The 26,696-nt window shown below is 39.2% G+C and overlaps 1 protein-coding gene across 6 annotated transcripts in view; it reads right to left on the reverse strand.

Moving 5' to 3' along the window:
* The window catches only part of PAK5 (p21 (RAC1) activated kinase 5), a 302,023-nt gene extending 275,576 nt beyond the window's left edge, over positions 1-26,447 (reverse strand). For 3 of the 6 annotated variants that reach the window (XM_034947550.3, XM_034947549.3, XM_055105070.2), the window contains exon 1: positions 26,132-26,437. The gene's annotated coding sequence lies outside the window, so the exon portion shown is untranslated. Of the gene's footprint in view, positions 1-6,016; positions 6,123-26,131 lie in introns of all 6 variants that reach the window. The other 3 variants (XM_034947548.4, XM_055105069.2, XM_003810560.6) reach the window with 3 other exon arrangements.
* Positions 26,448-26,696: the final 249 nt, after the last annotated feature.

Here is a 26,696-nt window from a genome sequence, read left to right on the forward strand (position 1 = left end):
CAAATGCACATCAACAGATGAATGGATAAACAAATTAGATAGTTAGAAGGAATAAGATCTAGTGCTCAGTAGCATAATAGGGTGACTACATTTAACAATAATTTATTGTATATTTCAAATAACTAGAAGAGTGAAATTGGCATGTTCCTAACATAAAAAAATAATAAATGCTTGATGTGATGGATATCCCAGTTACCCTGATTTGATATTACACATTGTATGCTTGTATCAAAACTTCACAAGTACCCCACAAATATGTACAACTATTAGGTATCCATAAAAAATAAAAATAAAAAAGTTTAATAGTAACTTAAAGCTAAAAAATCTATAGCAAACTATATAGTATAACCATACAATGGAATGCCACTCACAAATGAAAAGAAATAAACTATTGATATAAGCAACAATATAGATGAATCCCAAAATAACTGTGATGAGTGAAAGCAAAACAAGAGTAACTTATGTATGATTTCACATATATAAAAAATTCTAGAAAATTCAAACTAATGAACCTCACAGAAAACAGAGCAATAGGGACCTAGGGTAGGAGATATAGGAGCTACGGGGAGAAGCAGTAGAGAGGGACTGCTATGGAGCAAGGACAAACTTTTAGGGGTGACAGATATGTTCATTAGCTTAACCACAGTAACAATTCCATGGGTGTATATTGTAAGGCAAGTATATCTCAATAAAGCTCAAAAATAAAATAAGAAAAAATATAAACAAGGTCTTTATCGTCTTAGGAGTAACATTATGATAGGAGTAAAGCTAGACAGAAAAAGTTTAAATAGGCAAATACATACCACATAGTTTTAAGTAATACAGTTAAAATTAATTCACATGATGTTCACCAAAAAATGTTCAATAACGTTCATAGCAGCAGTGTTTGTAATAGCCCTAAATGGAAAACCAGCCAATGTCCACCAAGAGCAGAAAAAACTGTGGTGTATTCATACAGTGGAATGCTACATAGCAATGAGAATAAGTGAACTGCAACTACACAAAACCTCACGGATGAATCTTACTAATAACATAGTGAATGAAAGAAGCCAGGCACAAATGAGGACTTTATGATTCCAATTTTAATCGATGCCGACAAAGCTGAGGATGGCATTTGCCCTTGGGTGTAGTGAGCAACTAGAAGGAAATCCAGCAAGGGCTTCTGAGTGCTTGTACAAAGGTGTGCTCACTAGGTGAAAATTCATCCAGTTATAGCCTTAAAATGTGTGTCCTTTTTTGTGTATATGTTAACCTTCAAAAAATTACTTTAAATAAAAATGAACCCATATGATAGGATAGAGATTAACTGGCTATTTCAGGATGAATGTCAGAAACACCTTTCTGAATAGGAAGCATATAAGCTGAGATCTGAAAAACAAGAATGAGCCAGGTCCATCAGGTTCTTGGTCAAGTGCATTCTAGGCAGGTAGAATGGCAAGTGAAATTGCAGTGGACTTAAACAGGATGGCCAGGCAGAGAATGGTATGAGATGAAGTGGGAGGAGTAGGTAGGAGTATGTTAGAAAAGGGTACTATAAACAAGGCAAGGAGTTTACATTTTATTTAGATCTAAAGTGAGGCCGTTGAAAGATTCTACATAGGAATTGTTATGAAATGATGGGCATTTTTGTGAGGTTTTTTAGCTGTTTGAGTCAGTTTCATCATCAGTGAAATGAGAATGAAAATAAATCATATAATGCACATGAAGGGCTTAACACTGTGTCTAGCGTGTCTTGAAAAAATGATTGTGGTTAATATTGCCATATTTCATTGACCAAGAATTTAATTGACCAAGACACCAAGAATTGCAAGATGCACCATTATTTTAGGAATCACTGAAAAAGAAAAAAGAGTTGCCAATTAAAATATCACAACACTGTTAACTATTAGAGTTTTTAGTTTACCTTGTAAAAGTGTTCTTTCAGATTTACTGAGTCAGAGCTTTATATCATATGCCACTCTTTCATAAAATACATAAATAAAAAATAAATATATAAGAAAAACAAATCAGCTAAATTCTTACTAAAATGTCTGTCCATTCATAATCTGACTATCCTGAATCATTTTTGGATTCAGAATCCCCAAATGCCATATTTTGAGCATTTGTGCAGGCAACAGCAATGACACGAGGGTGGACACCTGGAAGTCATGTGATCCTTTCGCTATCTATATTGCTAGCCATATGTCTTAGTCTGTTTGTGTTGCTATAAAAGTATACCTGAGGCTGGGTAATTGATAAAGAAAAAAGGTTTATTTGGCTCATGGTTCTGCAGGCTGTACAAGAAGCATAGCACCTGCACCTGCTTCTGTTGAGGGCTTCAGGCAGCTTCCATTTATGGCGGAAGGCAAAGAGGCGCTACTGTGTGCAGAGATCATGTGGCAAGAGGGGAAGCAAAAGAGAAAGGAGGAGATGCCAGGCTCTTTTCAACAACTAGTTCTTGCAGGAAATAAGAGTGAGAATTCACTCACTCCTTCCAGAATGGCACCAAAAAATTCATGAAGGATCCGCCCCCATGATCCAAACACTTCCTACCAGGCCCACCTCCAACACTGAGGATCAAATTTCAACAAGAGACTTGGCAAGGCCAAACAAACCATATCCAAACCATAGCACCGTATAAATCTGGTTTAATATCTGCATTGAAAATATGAATATGAATGCCTGCCATCATTCCTCAGGAACACAGAGTGAAAACTGAAATGCATGTGTGTAGTCCTTGGAGTTTCTTGGGAAGAAAGTCATGATTAGGCCTCAGTTGACATTACTGGGCCATCCCTCCCTTCTGAAGCAGCTCTACAAATCCATACACTCAGGTTTGGGCCATCCTCATTGCTCCATCCCCTAAGACAGACCCTCCCCAGCTCTGACATGGAACAGTAATTACTTTCACAGGTCAAACTGTCGTTCAGGTATAATTTTGCAATGGTCCCGTCGGTTATAATTCTCTGTGTTCTGAATTTTCTGCTTTTCTCACTGTGGTCCCTCATGATTCAAAAATAAGTCTTTCTAATGATTAGTGGTCTACCATAGCAATTCTTTTTGTTTCTACTATTTGGAATTGTTCCTTTCTTCTGCTTATTAAAATGGTAATTAAATTTAATCCCACCAACCTACTCAGGGGAAAATAAAATCCAATATGCTTCTATTTCACATGCCAAATGACAGTTCCTGCCAGACTGTCACATAACTCAAACCAACAAGCCCCTTCTCTAGTGTTCCCTTCCTTCAGGCCAGACACACAGCTTCTCATAATGAAGGTTGCTCTGTAAAACAGAAATTACATGCACCATTCAGAGAGCTCCAAAGTCACACTACAATAGAACTCCCTAGTTCTGAGTCATTGGTGTCTAAAGGTCAGTCTGATTTCATGAAAGTTCTGAATTATAGGAGATTGGAATTCTGGGGTCAGTACTTCAGGGTTATGAGGGCAGGCTCTGGAGAAAGACTTGACTGGGTTCAGAAAGTGGCAGTGTGGCCTCTAAAGCCTCAGTTTTGTCCTCTGAAATATGTGATTATAGGGAGCATATATTCAGGGCAACTTGAATCTGTGTTCCTGGGAAATTTAAAAAATTAAATATTAAAATTAAATACAGGAATTACAATTGTACTAACTTCATAGGGTTATTATGAGTATATTATCTGTCCCATTAATAGTGAAATAAAGGTTAACTGCTGTGATGGTTAACATCATGTGTCGACTTGACTGGATCGCAGAATGCCCACATATCTGGTTAAATGTTATTCCTGGGTATGTCCGTCGGAGTGTTTCCAGAAGAAATTTGTATTTGAATCAGCAGCCTGGGTAAAGTGAATTGCCTTCCCCAACATGAGTGGGCATTATCCAATCCATTGAGGGCCTGAATGGAACAAAAAGGCAGAGGAAGGTTGAATCTGCTCTCTGCTTAACTGCTTGAGCTTGGACATCAGTCTTATCTCCTGTTCTCTGCACTCCTGGTTCTCAGGTATTCTGACTCAGATTGGAATCCATACTTTCTCTCTGGTTCTCAGGCTTTTGAACCCCACAACTGGCTTGACTGGGTCTTCAGCTTGCAGATAGCAGATCATGGGACTTCTCTGCTTCCATAATTATGTGAGCCAATACCATACCTTATAATAAATCTCCTTTCTCCAGAGAACCCTGACTAGTAGAGCAGCCATGACTATTACTACTGGTATCAGTTCTATTTTTTCTACTGTAACCATTACTATGCAGATGATGCAAGGTATAGAGAATATGGGACACCTGGAATCTTGTGTCTGCTACTAACTGCTGAGACCTGGTATTTATTTTACAGGAGGAAACTTATAGTATAATATGAGTTTAAGAATTATACAAGCCAGGCATGGTGGTGCACACCTATAGTCCCAGCTACAAGGAAGGCTGAGGCAGGAGGATCACTTGAGCTTAGGAGTCTGAGTCCAGGCTGGGCAACATAGTGAGATCCTGTCTCTAAAACTAACTACATGAATAAATAATAAAAATTAAAAATAAAGAATTATGTAAATAAGAACACTCAACATTATAACAGTTTTTGGCTGAATTGGAGTCTCAAAACTACAATTTCAAGCTCTCAGTTTCCATGATTTTAAATACGTATAATTTTTTAAAAAATCCTATCCAAACGAAAGACTTTCAAGTCTACACATAGAAGAGCTTCAGGTACCAGCAAATGTCATAATGTACATTCATTGAGCACTACTAAGTGCCTACTTCTCTGCTAAGCCTGATTTATTCATTCATTTCTTCCTTCAACACACACAACAGTGATCTCTTAATATGTGCCAGGCCCTGGAGATAGCAGGCCAAACAAAATAGGCAAGATCCTTAATCTCGGGGGAAAGATATCTTACTGGTGAAGAAGAAAGATAACAGAAAATAAACAGATAAATGAATGAGATAATTTCAGATGGTGAAAAAAATACGTAGAAAGTAAATCAGAGTCACATTTTGGATGGAGTGATGGCAACCCACAGCAGCCCAAACAAGGTACCTAATAATATTTTTTTAATGCTTAGGAAATCAGTGCTTAGAGAAACTAATAAATTTGACCAAATTTCACAGCTAGTGGTCTGGACAGGGTCTGCAATCCATGCTTGCCAAGTCCATAATCCAATCTCTTACCCATTACATAAACTGCCTTTGCACACACTCTATGATTTATGTCAAATTCCAAAGCTATCAATTCTCAATTAATGAGGTCACACCTGGTGAAGGCCAGGCATGACCAATCTCTGGCAGTGGGACTTTCTTCATAGGAACACAGAGCAGCTAGGGGTCATCAGCTATCTTTGTCACATAAAATCCAGCTTTTATTTATCTAAAACAAATACTCAACTCCTTCTGTTGTAAAATCAAAGAAGGATTTTTTAAAAAGAAACACAAAAGAAGAAATGCAAATTCAGAATAAACACCCTTGGTATCTGTTCACTTCCTTTTAAAATCCAGTTTTAACAAAATACCCTGCTAAGTCAGTTTAGCAAAATCCCTCCACCTTGACATCTGATCACTCTCCATATCTGATCAGATTCTTCCTCATCTTCCACTATTCCTCAGGTATGTCTGATCATGCTGGACTGTCTTAAGCAAGAATTCCATTAGGTCAGTTTAGCCATCCTCCTTACCCAGATGTTTCCTCTTGGTAATTTTCCATCCACTCCTACTCTGCTCCTTGGCAATATAAATTACTACTGGTCCATGCTGTGTTCAGAGTTAAGCTCCATCTCTGTCCCTCACTGTGAAATCTCATTGCTCGGTCCCTCTACCTATCATGATGGTGCTAAATAAAGTATTTTTTACTCTGCTTTAACGAATATCACTGAAACACCCTCCATCAACTTGGGAACAGTATCTCACAAGGATGAATCTTGGTGGAGACTGATAATCTGCAAAAACCAAGAATTCAAAGGATTCCAAGGAAAGCAAATATATCTGAACAGATGCACATAGACCATAATATTCCTAAGGCAATTTAATATTTAATCTCTGAATGGATGAAAATTATCATAAAGTCTATACCTGATAATATTCCACGGAAAACACTAGAAACATGGTCTCAGAGGTCCAGAAGACAGTCATTAATTAGGCTTCTAAGTTTTCCACTTTCTCTAGAATGCATGAACATCTAAAACCAAACAAAATGATAGCTGTATCACTGTAAAAATAGAACACAGGCTGGTATGAAGGACTGCAAATATAAAGAAATATGGGTATTGGACATCATTTCAACTAAATAATATCAGCCAAATAACATATAGTAGCTATCAAAGTTACTTTCCAATTTGTCTTGTCCAAAAGTTGAATTGATCTAATAAAACATGAAGCTATATAGGACAAAATAATACCAAATCACTTAAATCACTGAGAGAAAATATACTCTGCATGAGAAAGCCAAAGAAAGAAAGCATCAGGATAAGCTGAGGGCTTGGGTGCATATATTTCATGTTACCTTGTAATGACAATATGTCCTCACTAACTCACTATAAGTTCACTTCCCTGAGAAATGTTTAGGATGCAATTTTATCACCGATTTTCCTCCCATTAAGTAAGGTTCTGAATATGCAAATGATTTTTCATTTTAATTTCAGACTAAATCAGTATACCAACACAAATCTATTTCTTACCAAGGTTTCAAAATAGAAGCAGCAGTACAATGGCAAAATAGGACACAAAGATGAAGAGCTAAGATCACAAGAGGATAGGGCTAAAGAATCTCTGTATGGTGTCTTTGGTAACTTATAGTTCATTTCCAGGAAAAGATAGATATTTTCAAATGCAATCAGTCCAGTAAATTAGGGCCAACGAACATGTGACCAGAGAAATTTCACTGGGTCAGAAATCTTTGTGGAGACTATAATTATATTGCTCAATTTTACTTTTACCTACACTAATGAACATTTAAAAAACATTTTTTTTTTTTTTTTTGCCTGACCACATTCTTTGCTATGCTTCTGATAATGGCCTCCTGATAATCCTTGCAGATCCTCTCTACCCCCGTTCTCTGTCAAGGTGGTTTGGGAGAAAGTAACTCCACTCTGATTTCTGACTCTAGGGGTGGGTTTGGACCCAGGTGGGAATACAAAAGCCACACATTCCCCAGGCAACAGTAATTAGACAAGGAACTGGTACTGGCACATGACCCACAAAGGTTATATTAGAACTACTGAAATTCAGTCCTGAGACTTTTGTTAGAACTATTGGGCTAGAGAGTATTTTTTGCTGGATTTTGAGATCAGTAGGATCTAAACCCAAGAGCTGTAGGGGGGCTGTCCATGTTGCCAGAAAAATAAGATAGCTTGCCCAAGAAAGAAAACTATACAGAAACACTCAGAGCTGAAAGATGGGGAAGAAATGGCACCAGGATAATGTTTTTGAGCTCCCGATCCAACTGTATTTCTGGATGTTTCTGCTATACAGGTCAACAAATTCCTAGTTTTCTTGATCCACTTTGAGTTGGGTTTCTGTCCCTTTCAAACAAAAGAATCCTGTTGAAGATACTCCCTGCTTCCCATAACATCCAGCTGCAAAGACAAGTTTAATCTATAGAAAATCTATTCATTATTTCCTCTTCATAATATCAACTGTCATGAAAATGAATTTGAGAGTTAGAAATAAGTAGAAGGAAAGCTTATTTTCTTTAAATGCATTTTATAAAACTCAGATTTCCCCTATATGCAGAAGGCCTCTCCTACTTCATTTTAGAGTCTAATTAAATTGGGCCACAACCTATTTTTATTGAAAGAGTTGTTTTCACTCACTGCGTCCATTCATTGATCTACTCCTCACCTCCTCCAAGGAGAAATGAAGGCAATATGTACCCCATGGGGCTGCTATTTGGATTAAAGGAGATGTAAGTCTCAGTAGGTCACAGAATTCTTATTGAATTCATTTGTTTAGTAAAAATTCATTGAGCAACTCTACGTGGAAGGTGCTACGCAAGATGCTCTAACTTAACTAGATCAAATTTAGCCTCTTCCCTCCTGCCTCTTCCAGTCCAATGGGACAAAGAAGGAGAACAAAACACACATAATTAAGAAGCAAGGTGACCCATTTTACAAAGTATGGACCAAGGCAGGCACAACAAAAGTGGAATCACCTCAGATGTGAATGTTGTCCTCTGAAGTTGTGTAACACGGAGGCCCTGAATATAAAGGAATTGAATGGGGAGCCCTGAAATGAGAACCAGGGAAGAGCAGAACTGTAACACTCAGGTTCAACAATTAGAGTACCCCAAGGTGGTAAAGGAAGGCTCAATGTTGGTGATGCAAAGCCCCGAAGCACCACTCTTCCTCCAGCCCTGATAGCTCTCCCCAAATTTATTCTCTTTATTCTTTCAGGAACACCAGAAATTTTGAACACTTTTCTGTTACTCCAAGTGGGAAACTCTAGAACCCATGGTGCCCTCTGGTGTGTAAAACAGGTTTCCTGTCCATACCAATGATAATGGCCAGGTGCGATGGCTTACACCTGTAATCCAGCATTTTGGGAGGCCGAGGCGGGCAGATCATCTGAGGTCAGGAGTTCGAGACCAGCCTGGCCAACATGGTGAAACCCCTTCTCTACTAAAAATACAAAATTTAGCTGGGCATGGTGGTGGGCACCTGTAATCCCAGCTACTCAGGAGGCTGAGGTGGGAGAATTGCTTGAACACAGGAGGCGGAAGTTGCAGTGAGCCAAGATCATGCCACTGCACTCCAGCCTGGGCAACAGAGCGAGACTCTGTCAAACAAACAAAAAAAGATGATGAGTTTCTTAAAACCCATCCATATCTCAAATCCAAGGTTAACTGTGATTATTTTCAGAACACAATACTTTGTAGCCTGCTTAACCTGAGTATCCTATTGGCAATCACTGATATGACCTAACTTTGGATCCCCTTCTTGCTCCACAATTTTAAAACACCTTCTCTACTATCCTAAACGACCTCAACTGATACATTCTCATCGAGAAAGCCATCTGGGTTATTTTTGAGATCCTACTTCAGGCTGCTAACTGCCCAACATCCATTCTTCACTTTTTCCTGATCAAATACACTTTATCACTCAGTTAAAATTCACTGACATTTACTGTTTATCCACACATACAGAGGACTAACACTTGCGTTTCTGCTCTCAGCATACTTGTTACATTCTCTTCTTTCTCCATGCAAAATTATTTTTGGTTTGGGGTTTCTTGCAAGACAGACTCAAAATCATTTTGTATTATATATTCTCCAGCTTTCCCAAGTTTCAAGATAGCTATTCCTAAAAATGATCATGGGCATGAACAACATTTTTGGGGATACAGAGTTCCAAATAATGCCATGGAAGATACAGCTTATCAACTGGTCCACCAGTACCCTACAAGAATGCAGGCCCGGTGTGGTGGCTTATGCCTATAATCCCAACACTTTGGGAGGCCGAGGCAGGCAGATTGCCTGAGCTCAGGAGTTCGAGACCAGCTTGGGCAATATGGTGAAACCCCATCTTTACTAAAAATACAAAAAATTAACCAGGTGTGGTGGTGCATCTCTGTAGTCACAGCTTCTTGGGAGGCTGAGGCGGAAGGATTGCCTGAACCCAGGAGGCAGAGGTTGCAGTGAGCTGAGATCCTGCCACTGCACTCCAGCCTGGGCAACAACAGAGTGAGACTCTGTCTCAAAAAAAAAAAAAAAAAAAAAAGCAATTACATTACATTACACAGTCAAATGATTTACTCTTAGGAATATTTTATCTTTCTGTTTCATTACAAGGTCAGTTGTAGCCTTACTTATGTTTCATTTTTCAACTTTATATGCATTTATACTAACAGCTCCCTGCTTAATTATGTACAATTGAGCACCTATAGTTATATCATCTTGTTCATTTGAGAATGACTTTGAGGGCAACTTAACACTCTGGCTCAATGCTCTTTTACCCACTGTACATGGAATGTTCTTGTCTACACTAATAAATTGCCCAATCAATAGCTCACAATTGACTAGCAGAAGATAAATTTTCTTTTCTTACAACAACTTCTAAAGGATCTCTGAAGTTTGGCAGGCACATGACAAGGGAGGCAACAGGTATAGATGTAGCAAGCCCTATTAGTATCCACCCATATGCCTACTGACTTCCAACAGTCAGTATCTGTGTTTCTAAGGGCTTTTCCATATCATGGGAGTTTGGAAATACAGAGAAACTAACATTCTCTGGGAACAGCCTTCAACTAATGACTGATGGGAGTTGGTGTATAAATATCTCAGTTCCCTCCCCTTTGGGTTGACTGATTTGGAGGCATGAGTTTTATACCATTTCCCAGTTCCTCTATTTTAATACTCCAATTTTGGCAGCCTTTCTGCTATGATTTAGATGTACATGTCCCTCTGAAATTCACATGTTGGAACTTAAACCTGAAGGTAATAATACTAAGCGTCTTTAGCAGGTGATCAGGCCATCAGAGCTCCACTGTCATAGATGAGATTAGTGTCCTTATAAGAAAAGCTTAAGGAAGCAAGTTTATCCCTTTTTTACCCTTCTGCCATGTGAGGACACAGCATTCATCCTTTTCCCTCTGGAGGACATAGCAACAAGATGCCATCTTGAACAGAGGAGAAGCCCTTTCCAGACACTGAATCTGCTGGTGCCTTGATCTTGGACTTCCAAGCCTCTAGAACTATGAGAAATAAATTTCTATTATTTAAAAAGTACCCAGTCTAATGTATTTTGTTATAGCAGCAGGAATGGACTGACAGTTTCTGATATGGTTTGGCTGTGTCCCCGCCCAAATCTCACCTTGAATTATAATAATCCTCACGTGTCAAGGGTGGGGCCAGGTGGAGATAACTGAATCATGGGGGTGGTTTCCCCCATACTGTCCTCATGGTAGTGAATAAGTCTCACAGATCTGATGGTTTTATAAATGAGCTCCCCTGCACAATTAATCTTGCCTTCCGCCATGTAAGACGATCGTTTGCTCTTCCTTCGTCATCCACCATGATTGCGTGGCCTCCCCAGCCATGTAGAACTGTGAGTCCATTAAACCTCTTTCCTTTATAAATTACCCAGTCTTGGATATGTCTTTATTAGCAGTGTGAGAACAGACTAATAAACTTTCCTTCCATGTGTTACTTACCCTCTCTCTTAATGGTATTCCATGAACGTTCCAAGTAAACTACTTGCTCTCGAATCCTTGCCTCAAGGTCTGTTTCTGGGGGGGAAATCCTAACTAAAATAGAGGAATTACACTTAGGAATTACTAAAGGAATTACACTTAGAACTTGAGAAAATACTTTTTACCTTTTTTTTATGCTTGTAGAAGATTAATCTTAATCGATAGAGCAAGGCAGCACAATCTGCTATTTACTAGCCATAAAATGGGAATAATGATAACACCTAACTTATAAGCCTACTGCAAGAATTAAATGAGATAGTGTTTACAAAACATATAACACAATATCTGGCATATAATACATGTTCAAAGAACTTGATTACTGCTCAATCATTGTTTTAACTCTGAGGCACATCTTTTCTTTCTATAACCAAACAAAAAACTGAACAAATACATAGTATGTGCCATAATTCCATACTTTTTAAACATTAGACAGTTTCAAAAAAATCCCTGTTGTGTTTCATTTGAATTAAACCAAAATGGAGAAAGAATATTAAATCTCTAAAAGGAAGGCCGTGTGTGGTGGCTTATGCCTATAATTCCAGCACTTTGGGAGGCCAAGGCAGGAGGATTGTTTAAAGCCAGGAGTTCAAGACCAGCCTGGGCAACAAAGTGAGGCCCTGTCTCTTAAAAAAAAATTTCCAAAAAGCAGTTATGGTTTATCTAGAGAAGAATTGGCAGGACTGGAGTAATGGTGTCCTTAGCAGCATTAGAATGAGGTTAGGGTTTGAACCAGCACTAAAATTCTACTTCCAAATGAAAAAACGTGAGGGTCTTTGCAGGAGACAAATCATATGCAATTTGAAGTGCACTGCAAAAATGGTCCCCATCCCTACCTGGGATGCTGTCCCATGTGTATCTACATGGCAATTTCCTCTCCTCCTTCAAATGTCACTTTCTCAATTATACCTATTCTGACCATCCTATTTAAAATCACGCCCTTTACTGCCACCCATCACAGCCCTTTTGATTTCCCCTTATCCCACTCTATTTTATAAAGCACTGATGACCTTCTGGCATTCTATACATTTATTTATTATGCTGTTTCCTGTCTGTCTCTCCTTCTTTTTTTATCTTCTATGTTCACAGAAGAGCATTTTTATCTTCTATATTCATTGATATGCCTCCTCATGGTACATGCCACATGAAGTAAGCAGAATAGTACTCAAGGTGCAGTGAGTGACTCGTTGGGAATGTTCATTGTAACATCTGTTTCCTATTTTTTAATCTAGTCTTTACAGGAGAAAGCAGACATAAACAGACACCACCCTAATAGACAGATCCAGTTATCTTGTTTTAATCCTACTAAGTTAAGTGAGTAACTTAGAGCCAAATGTTCTGTTTTACAGTGATACTCACAGTCATTGCACACCCTGGTCTTTGTAGAAAAGAAAATTCTTTTCAGTGGGTGGACTGTGCTCTGTGTTTAAAATAAAATTGAGGCCTGAAAAGAAATGGGAAGCTACTGCTATCATCCTTCTATCCCAAGCAAATAAAAACTCTAGGGACAACTCTGGAATTTTCTATCTCACTTGTTTTTTATTATTTTTTAGTAAGGTACAGTGATATTGTTATTCTTAGTCGCCCTGGGTGATTCCAATATTGATTTTGAGATTTTTCCAGCCATTCTACAGAATGCATATCATTTATAAGGCTCTACTTCACTGCTGTGGGCACAGTTGCATTGTGAAAGTTTTATATTTTCCAGATGATAATATCATATGAAATATGATACCATCCTTTTGCGTTTTGATAATCCCTACCTCCAGCAAGCTTAAGACCATATGATTTCTTTTCCATTTCAGTTTAGTTCAAATAAAACACAACAGAAATTTTTAAAAAATGTCCAGTGTTGAAAGAAATTTTGAAAAAGTAGTTGCAGCAGCCTATTTATGCAAATGTTTTCACCAAATATCTCTAAACTCTATACTTTTAAATAAACTTCATACCAGCATAAAGTCTTACTTCTAAATTTTTTTTCTAGGATAAAATTTTTAAAATGCATCTTTCTAAAATGTCATTTGCGTTATATTTAAATTATTAAATAAGTTGGTCCATATTTTTGGGAAGCAAAATTAAGAAGACACAATATATGAGGATAAAATGATCCAAAAATATAGAGCAATTCAAAGGTTATAATTTGAATTATATTCACTCAAATTCAACGGTTATACATTCAAGACTTTAATGACCAAGAGGGTAATATAAACAATTAAAATGGCCTGATTACAGGCAGTAGGGAGTGATGGGGACTGTGACAAAGTGAAGACTCCATGACTGATCCATGTTAAAGGCAGCTGTTACTCAGCTACAGCAAATGATTGCCATGAAGAAACATGGTCAGTGTTGACAAATTTTGCAACTAAGTGTATGCGTCTGTATTTGTGTGTGTGATTTTTTGAATAAGAGAAGCCAGAAATCTAGATTTTTTTTTCTGGGAAATTTCACACTGTCTGTGTTAAACAGAACACATCTATACCACAAAATTAGACACTGCTCTAAATTGACATAGTCAAATATTTAGTACCTAATAGAATTCACAGTGTTCTACACCTTTCAGCTTTAGAAGGATAGCTCAATTCAATTTCAAAGATAGTAAAAATCTCCAGTTTTCATATCCTGTTACCTGGGGGTTAGTAGGCTCTAACTGGTAAGTGATTCTTTCGACCAGTGTAGACTCCTAATATCCCAACACAGGAACTTGCCTTAGAAATCCAAACTGAAGCACACAAGGTAACTGCTGTCATAGATAGTATCCATATATTACTTTAAAAAATCCCTGGCATTTATCATCCTAGAATCTTCTATCTCCGAGAATTCTGCCGCAAATATATCTGACTAGAAGCCTAAAAAGCCCTTGGGACTCACCCTGGGGAACCTCTTGCTGGGATCACTCGCTTTGATTTATTTCTCTCCCAAACTTTCCGATTTCTTCCTCATTTTATAGTGCATCTGTTGCTATGGAAACATTGGTGCCGAAGACTTGGGCAGAACCATATAAAACCCCAGCTTTCACTATACAAATCAAGTGATAATTGAGCAGGAATCACACCACCAATTAGGCATATTCATACCAGGTCTGGGACAATAGAGCAGTAGGTGTTAAGCTGCATCTAGCAATCAAATAATTATTCTCAATGTTTTTCAAGAAGCTCAGTTTATTTACTCTATTGTGGGGAGGCCGGCTCTCAGCTTATAGTTTGCTTCACCACTTTCTCTCTTTTCCATGTGTTTAGAATCTCTACCTTATACCCATGTCCAATATTGGAATTTTTTTCTTTCTCCAACCAGAAACAGGTAGAGGGTTTAATCTTTCTCTCTACCTCTTTTTTATTCACAGAAAATAGAAAACTAGTATTAGTGTGAAACTAGTTTGTGTGTTTTTAAAGAAAATGGATGAGATAACTTTTAGATTAGCTAATTTTAGATTAGCCAATTTTTGTTTAGGACTCCAAACAGAACTTTTCTTATCTGCTGAGTTGCTGTATACCACAGCATTGATTGCCTTGGATTCAGATGATACAGGGTTTGACTCAGCTTCTTGAATCTATCTAACTGCGTGATATTTTGCCTTGAGTGGCCTTTTAAATCATAGCACCACCTTTTCACATTTGCATTCAAATTTTTTAGCCTGGGTAATATCCATTCATCCATAGACATTTATTAAAGACCTGACATGTGTAGGCATAAAGCCAGGTGCTAGGGATACAAAGGTGAAGAAACAAGATGCCTGCTTTAGAAGAGTTCCCAGTTTAGTGCAAGAAGGAAGTTAAAAAAAAAATCTACAAAACATTGTGATGACTGTTTGAGAGGAACAATCCAGAACCATGTGGGAGGATTTTGGGGGAGGGGTGGGGTGGGGGAAGGTGGTAGCTGTATAGAAAGTTTTCAATGAAGGGGTGATACTCAGATAACAGAAGATCATTTTGGAGGTAAGAATGAAAGAGAACAGATAGGAGGCTGACAGAAGATCTAATTGAGAGATGCAAAGGGGAGTGGCAGTGGAGACAGGGAAGGGCACATGCAAAAAATGTTTTTTAGGTTGCAATTTATTTATTTACTTATTTATTTAGAGACAGAGTCTTGCTTTGTCGCCCAGGCTGGAGTGCAGTGGCGTGATCTCAGCTCACTGCAACATCTGCCTCCTGGGTTCAAGCGATTCTCTTGCCTCAGCATCCCAAGTAGCTGGGATCACAGGCGTGCGCCACCATGCCCAGCTAATTTTTTTTTGTATTTTTAGTAAAGACAGGGTTTCACCATGTTGGCCAGGCTGGTCTCGAACTCTTGACCCAGATAATCCACCCACCTTGGCCTCCCAGAGTGCTGGGATTACAGGCGTGAGCCACCGCGCCCAGCCAAGTTGCAATTTAGATACTGCTTGGCTGTGAGGGTAGGAGAAGAGTAGACTCTACTTGGAATCTGAAAGAGATAGCACACAACCTGCAGGTAGGTAGCTGTTATCTTAAAAACCCTCAAAAAGGGTTAAACCACTACTTAACTCAAGGCGTGAATAACTATTATTCAAATATTATTGGCAAATTATTTTTGTTTGTCTGTTTCTCTATCTCTAATACCTAGAGAAGACAGAACATTGTCCTAAAAACCACCAGGATGAGAAAAACTCTAAGTTGTTTCTGTAAAATTTTTTTAAATCCCCCTCCTCCATCAGTGTTTTTATTTTTAGAAGTTAAATCATACCCACATAGCAACTGTTCCTACTTTAGAGGAAGAATCTTTCTTTTAAACAAATAAAGTGTGAATTTTCTATTCTTCCAGAAAGTTCACTTCCTGGGTCAGTAAACTGTAATGTAGCTATAAAATAAGGGGGCAACACAGCTGACAGCTAAAAACAATTAGCTAAAAAATCATTATTATACAAACACCATTTGCATGATTCCAGTGACCGTTAGAAGCAAACACATGAAGTTTCCTCCAGAAAATAGCTAAAGAATTTCTTAAATAGTATGCCAAATTTGAATTTTAATTGGAAATGAAGCTAATAACTGTTGTGTCTATCAGAGATCTTATATTTGGAACCAAAGGTGGGAGTTTCTCTCTCTCTGTTTTTCTCTTTCCCCTTCTCTCCCTTCTTCCTTTCCTTCCCCCATTATGTAAGTGGTTATCAAAAGTGATGGAACCAATATTGATTGCAGAAAGTCTTCTTGGTTCAGTTGGAAAATAGGGTAATAGAAGAGTAGTAGGGGTATGAACCAGTGCTTTAGAGAAACAAAGGTACTCCTTATGGCCAATTTACCTTTATCATCAATGACACAATGGCAATTCCGTTGAAAATTAGCAAACGAAATCCCACAACTGGACATCTGTTTAAAAATGTAAGTTAAATTTGCTTCTTATACAAGCAACCAAATATTGATTTTTGGTTTGGAACATTGAGTTAATCATAATACCAAACAGTGCAAGGCAGTCCATTCATTTACTTTCCCTTTTCATGAGGAAATCTGCATGAACAGAAATGCTGAATCTGAGGATTTGAGAGTATTGGAGAGTCAAAGTGGGTTGATTAATCTAGTGACTTCTAAATTATCGGAGGTTCAAGGACCTCAAACAAAACTTTTCTTATCCATTGAATTGTTGTATACCACAATGGCCTTTGGATTCAGATGATCCAGAGCTTCTTGACTCTATCTAGCTGCATGATATTTTGCCTTGAGTGACCTATTTTATGGTGCTCTTATGAAGACTAATTAATATACATAGGTAAAATACTTGGATGTGGGCTTAACACAACTTGTTCAATATGTTAGCTATAGTCACAAAAAGTATAATCTATTCTTCTTATAATCTACATTGCCGTTGCATGATTAGCTAATTATGCATGTGTGTCTCAACAATTGAGTGTTACCTTTCTAAAACAGTTACCTGAGCAGGCCTGATCCTAACATTTGAGAGACAAGAGTACAAAAGGAGTCCCACATGTTACAGATCTCAATATTTAAATACTATAAATCAAGCTAAAAAAATGTTAATTTAAATGTGTTATATCTTCCTGGCTTAACAAATATGCCTTCATAACAACGTAGAAGCCAGATTTAAATTTAGAGTACTTAAATTCCAGAACATAGCAAAGCAAGGAGACCCAGTCTTTGCTCCCCTCCCCATCCCTTTCTCTTTCTACCATGGCCTCCAGCACTTGTGTGGAGACTACAAAGTCCACAAGTCCAAGCTCCATTTACACCTCCCACCAACAGTCTTTTTTCAGCCCCCATTGGGCCCAGGAGCCCCATGAGCAGTGAATTCCAATGTCCCAGCTATGCAGAGCAAGGCTCAGAAGGAGGCAAAGAGCTCAAGGGGAAACGCCGGGTCTTTGTTGCAGAGGAGCAAGGCTGTCCACGTGCTGAGAAGTTGGAGTGCAGAGCAGCAGAGCGCTCTAATATGCAGTGACCAGGACAGGGACCTGTCTTGCTAATTTAAGATTATTTTCTCTGTCCTGTTTTTAGCACAAGTGAAGAACAATTACCTCTTTTTTCTCTTCCACTTACAAGTCATCTTTCTTCACAGAAAAGTTTATAAAGAGTTATAAAAGCAACAACATGATTGTTAAGTTACCTGGACAGCCACAGACATTTCCTATTTATCATGAGAACTGCAGTAAGAATATGCACTGATCTAAGTATGATCTTTTAATATTTAGTTAATATAATAACTTTATCAACCAAAGTTAATTGAACCAAGAGGCTGGTATTCATGGTGAACTAAACTCAGACATGACTGTTGGGCTTGCTGAATGTAAGATCATTCAGAAAAGAAGGCTAGACCTGTGTTGGTGCCTGATCTATTTCCATATTATACCTCTTGCTTCTGCTTCATTGTTTCTTTCAGATTATACCTTTCTAGGATTTTCTCTTACCTGAGAAAATGGGACCTTTCTTTCAAAATTCCTGCCGGTATATAAGGATCAAGCTGAAAAGCCACACTCTTCCCAACATGTCACTACTGGCTCCAAGAGGAAAATGTACCTTCTGTGTGGGGCACCCACATTGCACCTTCAATGATGCACATCACAGTGAACATTAGACCATGAACCTTAAGTTAAACTCCCATGTCATAGCAAATGTTTCCTATGGGAGGCAAAGAGAGGGATGAGTGGTATTCAACCCTGTTTACCCCTAAGTCCTAGGGTAATGGGCATTTCTGTTGTCTTTTTTTGTTTTGTTTTGGTTTGGTTTTGGCTTTTCAGCACCCATCACATCTCTTGTGTTTCTTTCATTGGAAAGGGGTAGTGGGCCTACTAATCAAGGCACCCCCCCTCCTATCCCATGCCCAGTGGGCTGGGTGTGGGGGAAGAACCCCAAGCATAGCAGCCAGTGGACTGTGGTCAAGCTCTGAACAAGTCATTCTTGGCTGGAGTCTGTTTCCAAAGTGCCTGATATCTAGACCTGGAACTGACTAGCTTCATCTGCTTCCAAGCTGTTTTGGGGTGTGTGTGTGTGTGTGCGTGCGCGTGTGTTTGGGATTCCCCATCCCCCGCCACATTCCTGGCAATTCTTTTAGCTACCTAATATCCTTCTAGTAAATTCCTTTTGCTGGAGTTAGGCAGAGTTTCTTTCATTTGCATGCAATCTAAGAGTCATTGCTGATACACTTGACAGAGCCCCTGACACAAGAGATAATCAATGAATGTTTGTTACACAAATGAATAATTACAACCTAAATGTATATCACTGCTTATTTGTAAAATAGTGGATTTTTAAATTCTGATTCATAAAACAACACATCATTGACTAATTTTTTTTTTCCAAGGCAGGGCCTCACTCTGTCTCCCAGGCTGGAGTGCAGTGGTGCGATCTTGGCTCACTGCAACCTCCACCTCATGGGCTCAGACATTCCTTCCACCTCAGCCTCCTGAGTAGCTGAAATCAGAGGCGTGCGCCACCACGCTCAGCTAACTTTTGTATTTTTTGTAGTGATGGGGTTTTGCCACGTTGCTCAGCCTGGTGTCAAACTCCTGAGCTCAAGTGATCCACCCACCTCGAGTTCCCAAAGTGGTGATATTACAGGTGTGAGCCACCGTGCCCGGCCTACTACACTTTTTAAAATTTGGAAAAGTGTAACAAAATAAAAGCCATCCATATTTCCACCACCCAGAGATTGCCTAACTTTTTAATTTTGTTCTGTTTTTTTTAATATACCTGCATGATGTTTTCATTTCACAAAACACATATTAACAATACAATATATGTAGTAGTGCATTTTGTTTTTTTCCACTTAAAATTGTGGTGAAGTTTGTTTCATGTCATTATATAATCTTCATAATAATTAATTTTAATACCTATATAATAGTCTGTTATCTTGGGACATTAAATATCTTTACCAAGCTCCCAAGTTCTAGTTATATAGGTTCTTTTTAATTTTTATTACTATGAAATATATTATAATACACAATTTTACCTGCATCTACTTCCTTACCAAAGACAAAAGAAAACATAAAATAAAAAACAAGAGGAATAGTGTGTCAAATAATTTAAACTTTTAAAAGCTTTTGACAATTTTCTTTTTTTCAAATGGTGACAGAGTATCACTCTGTCACCAAGCCTGGAGTGCAGTAATGCGATCTCGGCTTACTGCAACTTCCACCTCTCAGGTTCAAGTGATTCTCTTGCCTCAGCCTCCCAAGAAGTTGAGATTACAGGAGTGTGCCACCACACCCAGCTATTTTTTTGTATTTTAGTAGAGATGGGGTTTTCCCATGTTGGCCAGGGTGGTCTCAAACTCCTGGCCTCAAGTGATTCACCTGCCTTGGCCTCCCAAAGTGCTGGTATTATAGGCATGAGCCACCGTGCCTGGCAGACATTTTGGTAAGTATTTTTAAACTTCTCTGTAGGAAGGTTGTATTATGTAACCCTCCCACCACAAGTAATGAAAGAGATTGTCCTTCTCGCTGCATCCTTGCCAGTATTAAGTTAATTTTTTGTATTTTTTACTTTTTTAATACATAAAACACAGCACCTCATTGTTATTTTAATTTGCATTTCTGTGATTAATAGTAATAACATTTATTAAACATGTGCATTGGTCTTTTATTTCTTCCTTTTGAATTATGCATTCAGATAGTTGGACAATTCTATTGGGGTGCTATTGTTTACTCACTGATTTGCAAGAGTTCCTCAGGGCTATCATGAACTGTCATGTCATGTTTGGTGTCAATATTGTTTTCCATGATTCTGTTCTGTTTAAAATGCATGCATTGCTGCATATGAAAGTTTAAAATATATTCAAATCTTTATTTTGCTTTGTGATTCTTCCCATTGATTTTATATTTAAAAAGTACTTCCCCTAAAATTAGTTAAATATTTGATTTTAGCTTTTTTTTCCACCTTGCATATAAACTTATCAATTTATGTGGAATTTTGTTTGGAGGGTCATGTAAACAGAGGTTCTTAGTTGAATGCTTTCTATACACTTAGCCAATTTCCATGACGTTTTTGTCAAATACTCCTCACTGTTTCATAATGCCTTCTTCGTCATATTTCTGGTTCTAAGAATAACCTAAATCTGTTTCCAGGCTCTTCTATTCCACTGAGCTATTAATCAATTCTTACACCAGTACTACATTGCTATAATGATTGTAGCCAATGATCAAATTTACTTTTGTTTCAACAATGGTGCCCATTACCACTACCAGTTCCATCTCCTACCTTCACCCTCCAACCACCCACATCTACCACCCACCACCCCCATCCATACCACCTCATCCCACCACCTTCATGTACTCGTCTCCACCATCAAACTTCCCCCTACCTTTACCACCCCCAGAACTCCACTCTCCACACCACCTGTATGTGCCACCACCTCCCATCTTACCACCACCACTCACCTCCCCCACCACCACTACTATTCTTTTGAAAAGTTTTCTTTTATTTTTATATAGTGGTTCTTCCAGATGGATGTTAGAATCATTTTGTAATGTTCTCCCAAATCCCAATGTAATAAAACTATATAATTGATCTGGGAAAAATAACTGTTTCATAATATTCATCTTTCTACCAAAGCATAAGGTATGTCTTTCTTTGTTTGCTCCTCAGTTTATTGGTTTGAGTAAAATTGTATAGCTTTCCACAAAGACTTTTATATATTTCTTATTATTCACGAGTATTTTATGTATGTTTCCTGTTTTTCCCACTCAATTTATATATTTGTGAATTCATGAATAGAATCATTTTCCATTCTACTTTTTAGTTAGTAAAACACTGGCATTTTGGGTGGCCATCAATTTTTGAACATGTATTTTATAACCAAAAACATTACTGAAATTTTGTACTAGTTCCTTTAGGTTTTAATTGATCCCATTGTGTATCCATCACTTTTAAACAAAATCAAGGCACACTGTCTAATTTTTGGTTACTTACATTAAAAACTTTACTTAAACATAGGCATTAAATGCTATTTTACTGTTTATTTTTAAAAATCACCCTTTTATGAGACTAATATAAAAATCTGAAATTGAAGCCACTTTAGAAATCTAAAACATAACATGTGTTCCTCTGTTGAACTACATTCATTTCCCTTGGGCACTCAGTCTTACTATTCAAAACTACAAAAAGGGCTCTGAATGAGAGACATTAAGTCACTTCTCACTTGGATTAAACAGGACAAATTTAGACAATTAAACGAAATAAAACAATTCAGGATTTTGACAGAAACACACCAGGAACTTGTCGCCTTATAAAGAGCAATTTCTCTCCTAATTTAACTCCAGAGATAATGTCCAGGATGATTTTTAAAATAAAACAGTGCCCACCTAGATATGGTGAGAAAGCAATTGCATGCTCTTCTATATATGTGCAGATACCTTTTTCCCCAGATAAGCACACATTTCATATTTCAAAAGATCAGAATAATAATACCAACAAATTATTAATTCACAAAATATTTGTTGCGTTCCTAGTAAGTGTGGGGTTCTGTGTTATTGGGAAAGATTAGAGGGTTATAGTGATGATTATGGACAGGAATTGAAGAGACAGTGGCATATAACAGAAGCTCAACAAATAATTAAATGTATTATTTATTTATTATTACACATAATTATTATTATTTATTGTTTACCATTAATTTCCAGAAGACTGAAAGTCTAGTTCACCATTGTCTTCCAAGGGCCTAGCGTGGCAAATATACACATGCAATAAATATTTGCAGAATATTTGTTGACTGATTGATGTATTTTTACAAAAACCTCAGTTGCCAAAAAAATATTTTGACTCAATTCTTAACTTCTAGCCTAAATCAGTTCTTAAAAGATGCATTTGTTAAAGCCAAGAATACTCTCCTTTTGAAGTCAGAATAAGGTTCTAAATTGCTCTTTCTATACTAGAAAAGAAAAACCTTCTAAAAATCAGATCTTGAAGTTGGCACAGGAAAATACTATGAGGCAGAGTATTCATTCCTTCACTCATTCGCCAAAAGTTCATTGAGCACCTTCTGCATATAAGACATGAAATAAATGGCCATTATAGAGCTTACAGACATAGCCAAACAAACAGGAATTTGCAAACTGGAATAAGTGCTGTTGAATAAAAGTAAAAGGATGATGAGAGAGTTGGGTTGGTGGGGAAGAGAGGCCAAGGAAGCCCAAGGGATGAGTATGACCCAGACTGGTAAAATATAGAGGGAAGATGGTTGGGGATGTTCCAGAAACAGACAGAGGGTCAGTGTGACAGCATCAAGAGGAAGAGATGCACAAGATGAGGATGGCCAAGTATCAAAGGCTCTAGGAGTCTCTGGAATCTGTCCCAGGTGTGTGGGTGGTATTTTATGCAGGGAACTGACATTATCCTATCTGCTCTGGATGAAGGATTAGAAGAGCCAGGCAAGGAACCAGGGGTCTTGTTAGGAAGTTATACTAGTGGTCCAGGTAAGAGATGATAGCTTGCAGTTTGATAGTGGTGGTGGTGGGGATAGAAATAATTTATCAAGATGTATTTAGAGATCTATAGAGAAAATAGCATTTATAAGACTGCATGATGGTTTTAAATGTGGAGGGTCAAGGGAAAGGAGGTGTCAAAGGTGATTCTTGGGTTTCTGGTTAAAGCAACTCGATGGATAGTGGTGCCATTTACCAGGTTAAGAAGGACTAGAAAGTTGTTAGCTTATCTTTGTTGCTATTATTGTTTTTGTTATTTAATGCATTTTGTTTGTTTTGCATTTGCTTGGAAGGTTAGCAAAAAGGATGGAAAGCAACATCAACAAATCAACTGGGGGCACAGTATGTTTGAGATACTCTACAAGACCCAGGTCCTGGGTTGTCTTGGCTCCCAGGTAAGTGACATGCATAAATGAGGTACTTTTGAACCCTGCTCTTCCCTACCATGGTTGTGTATATAAAGCCTCAAATAGGTTGGTTCCCTTAAATAATCTTTAAAGTATTTTCTGAACCCATGCTACTCTATCTTTACCTTCTGCTCTTATGCTAACATAATGTTAATGTTGTCATCAAACACAGTTCATAGGGATGTTGGTGTACTGGGCTGAAGAGTGTCTCCCAAGAATTCATGCCCATCCAGAACCTGTGAATATGACGTTTAGAAATCAGGCATTTGCAAATGTAACCTGGTTAATTTGAGGTCATACTGAATAAGGAACAGGTCCTAAATCCAATATGAATGACGTCCGTATAAGAAAAGGGAAATTTGGACACAGGGACAGAGACAGAGAGGAAGATGCCATGTGAATACAGAGGCAGAGATTGGAGTTATGCTGCCACAAACCAGGGAATGCCTGGGGCTACCAGAAGCTGGAAAAGGCAAGCAAGGATCCTCCCTTAGAGGTTTTGGAGGGTGCATGGCCCTGACAACACCTTGATTTTGGACCTCTAGCCTCCAGAACCATGAGAGAATAAATTTCTGTGGTTTTAAGCCACCCAGTTTTTGGTAACTTGTTATAACTGCCCTAGGAAACTAATATAGTTGGGAAATTTAAGGGAATTAACATGTTTGAGCCTGAATCATTATATAGGGCACATAGCATAGGTTCAGGAAATATCCATTTCCCTCTTACTCATAACAGTCACCACCATTTTCCTGGTGGTTTAAATTATGATTAATCCATACATCTACTCATCTAGATAGGTCTTACTATTCTGAGGACTGTTCTATAAGTGAGGAAACTGAGGCTTAGGAAAGTTAAATAATTTTCCCAGAATCACAAAGCTAAACATAGAAGAGTCAGAGTTCAAACACCTGCCTCCCATACCTACAGCATTTCAGCAGGTCCTGACAGAGTGGAGAGGCACTGCCAGACTAGATTTTCAATGCTTAGATATCAATGGATTCAATGCTTAGATATCAATTTTCAATTAAAACTCACATTTATTAATAAAATAACAAGCTGCAGAGACCTAGTACAATCTCTACCCACTCACAGAAGAACACTAGGTTTTTAGTCTAAGGCCAACGTTACCAAGGAACTTGCCATTGGCTTATATTGCTTCCATTTAGCAGTGCATCTGCCTTGCACATATGAACTCCAAGTCAAGGTATTATCAGATTGGACATTTATGGCTTTAATTTACTTAAATGCATTTTCCTTATGTATTCCCCCACTTCATTTTGATGATACTGACTCATTCTCGCCACCTAACAAGACTATAAAAATAAATAGTGTGAGTGCAGAGGAAACTGTCTCCAAACTTCATATGCTAAGATGCCCATCCTTTAAATTATAAAGCAAAAAATAAACCTATGCTTTAAATTTACCTTTCTCCCTAACTAACCTGGTTATCTTTCTCCCCAGGATTGAGTTGTTGTGCTGCTGAATATAACAGATACACAAATCTAAGGTGGCACAGCTGTTATTATAAGGTGTCAATTTCATAGAATTCTAGTGTAGGAGGGACTTCTAAAAAGCATCTTGTCCATCTATATCAGGTAAGAGAAAGAGTGTCTACAGCCTCCAAGCCCCAGAAGAGAAGCGGTTGCACTAGAAGATTTTTGTGAGTTACCTAAGACCCTGTGGCTATGTCTTGGTAGAACTCCGTAGAATGCCAGGTTTCCTGATTTTCCTAAAAGTGTGTTCAGTCTTTCAAGCTGTCATCAACTATTAACAATGACACTTTCCTCTGGCTTTGTGCCAACTTTTCTTTTTGTTTATTATTCTGGCCATAAAAAGACCACCATAAATAGCCTCAGCGTTTCAGGTTCCCTTAATTGATATCTAATGTTGACAAATTAACTCAGCCCGAGTTGAAAGCTCCATATACACACACATGGTTTCAAGAAGGGCGATCGCGCTTATCCTCCAAACTGAGCAGTGATGATCCCTGGACTTCTCAAGTTTACCCTCTAGGAGGCTGACATGGCACACAATTTTGACAAGAGTTTGGAACCAAGATCCTCTTCCACGCCCTGCCCACAAGGGTGCCCACAAGCAGAAGTTCTCTCTCTGTCTCTCCATTACAACCCACCAGGCGCGCGCGCACACACACATGCGCGCACACACACACACACACACACACAAATAACAAAGGAAAACACAGCCTCATAAAGGCTCAGCTATTGCATCCTCCAGTCCACACCTGCCAAAAGACAAAAACCATGCGGGAATCCTGCTCTGGCAATATGTCCAACACTTCTCGGGAAAAGCAGCGCCGTGGCACCCCCAGGGCGTGCGCTGCTGTATACACACAAAGAACTGGTGCTGGGCTTGCGAGCAGTTCGGGGTACCAGCACGCTCTCAGGGCTGGAATCCGGGGTTCTCCTCCACGCCCTCCCGCCCAGCAAAATGGAACCATCCTTTATTTGGTTGGTAGAGAGCCCAGGCTGGATAGTAGCGCATGGGTTGAGGGTGGGCGGTCCCCTATCCCTACCCTCCAGGCAGCAGGTCCCTAGCCTTTGCATCTCCTAGGACATGCAGGATCGCGCTGTCACAGTGGTCCTCTTCGCATCCTCTCCCGGCAAAGAGAGATGCTCCGGTTACCAGCGGCGCGCATCCCCGCAGGCGCCTCTCCTCTCGCCGATACCCACCCAGGCAGCCCCGACAGGCGCGCCTGCCTACCTGGTGGCCGGCTGTCAGCGAAGCGGCGGTGCCTCAGCCCCTTCTCAGCTGCTACAGCGCTCCCAGCGCCATGTTCCCGGTCTCCCCGGGCGCACGCTGAGGAACTACTACTGGCTGGGTAGGGGCAAGGGGGGCGGGGGCCAGCGGGAGGGGGTGAGAGGCAGAGCCACAGCTTTCTACTCTCCACCCAAACCTCCCCCAGCTACTGAGCATGCCCAGCTGCCCGGCTTCGCCCCTCGGAGGACTGTCCATGAGCGTACGCAGCTGCTCCGGGTTTTCGTGGCGGCCGGCGGGAGGCAGGCTGTAGCGGCGGCCGGGGGTGGAGGTGAGGGGGAGGGTCGGGGGGCGTGTCTACACTCAGGGTGCAGGAGCCGGGAGCTGGAGCAGGCGACCAATCCAATCACGTTTACTCCCAGTCGTCCCCGGCGGGGGCAGCTCCTGCACGCCCTCTCCCCCAACACTCGGGATTTGCAGAAATGTTGTTCAGGACCATTGCAGGATTGAGTTTTGCTTAAGAGACTAGCAGAGGTGGGGAGGAGGAGGGGCTGAGAAGCAGAACAGTGGG

The sequence above is a fragment of the Pan paniscus genome, chromosome 21 (assembly GCF_029289425.2).
Source record: "Pan paniscus chromosome 21, NHGRI_mPanPan1-v2.0_pri, whole genome shotgun sequence".
Taxonomy (NCBI): Eukaryota; Metazoa; Chordata; class Mammalia; order Primates; family Hominidae; genus Pan; species Pan paniscus.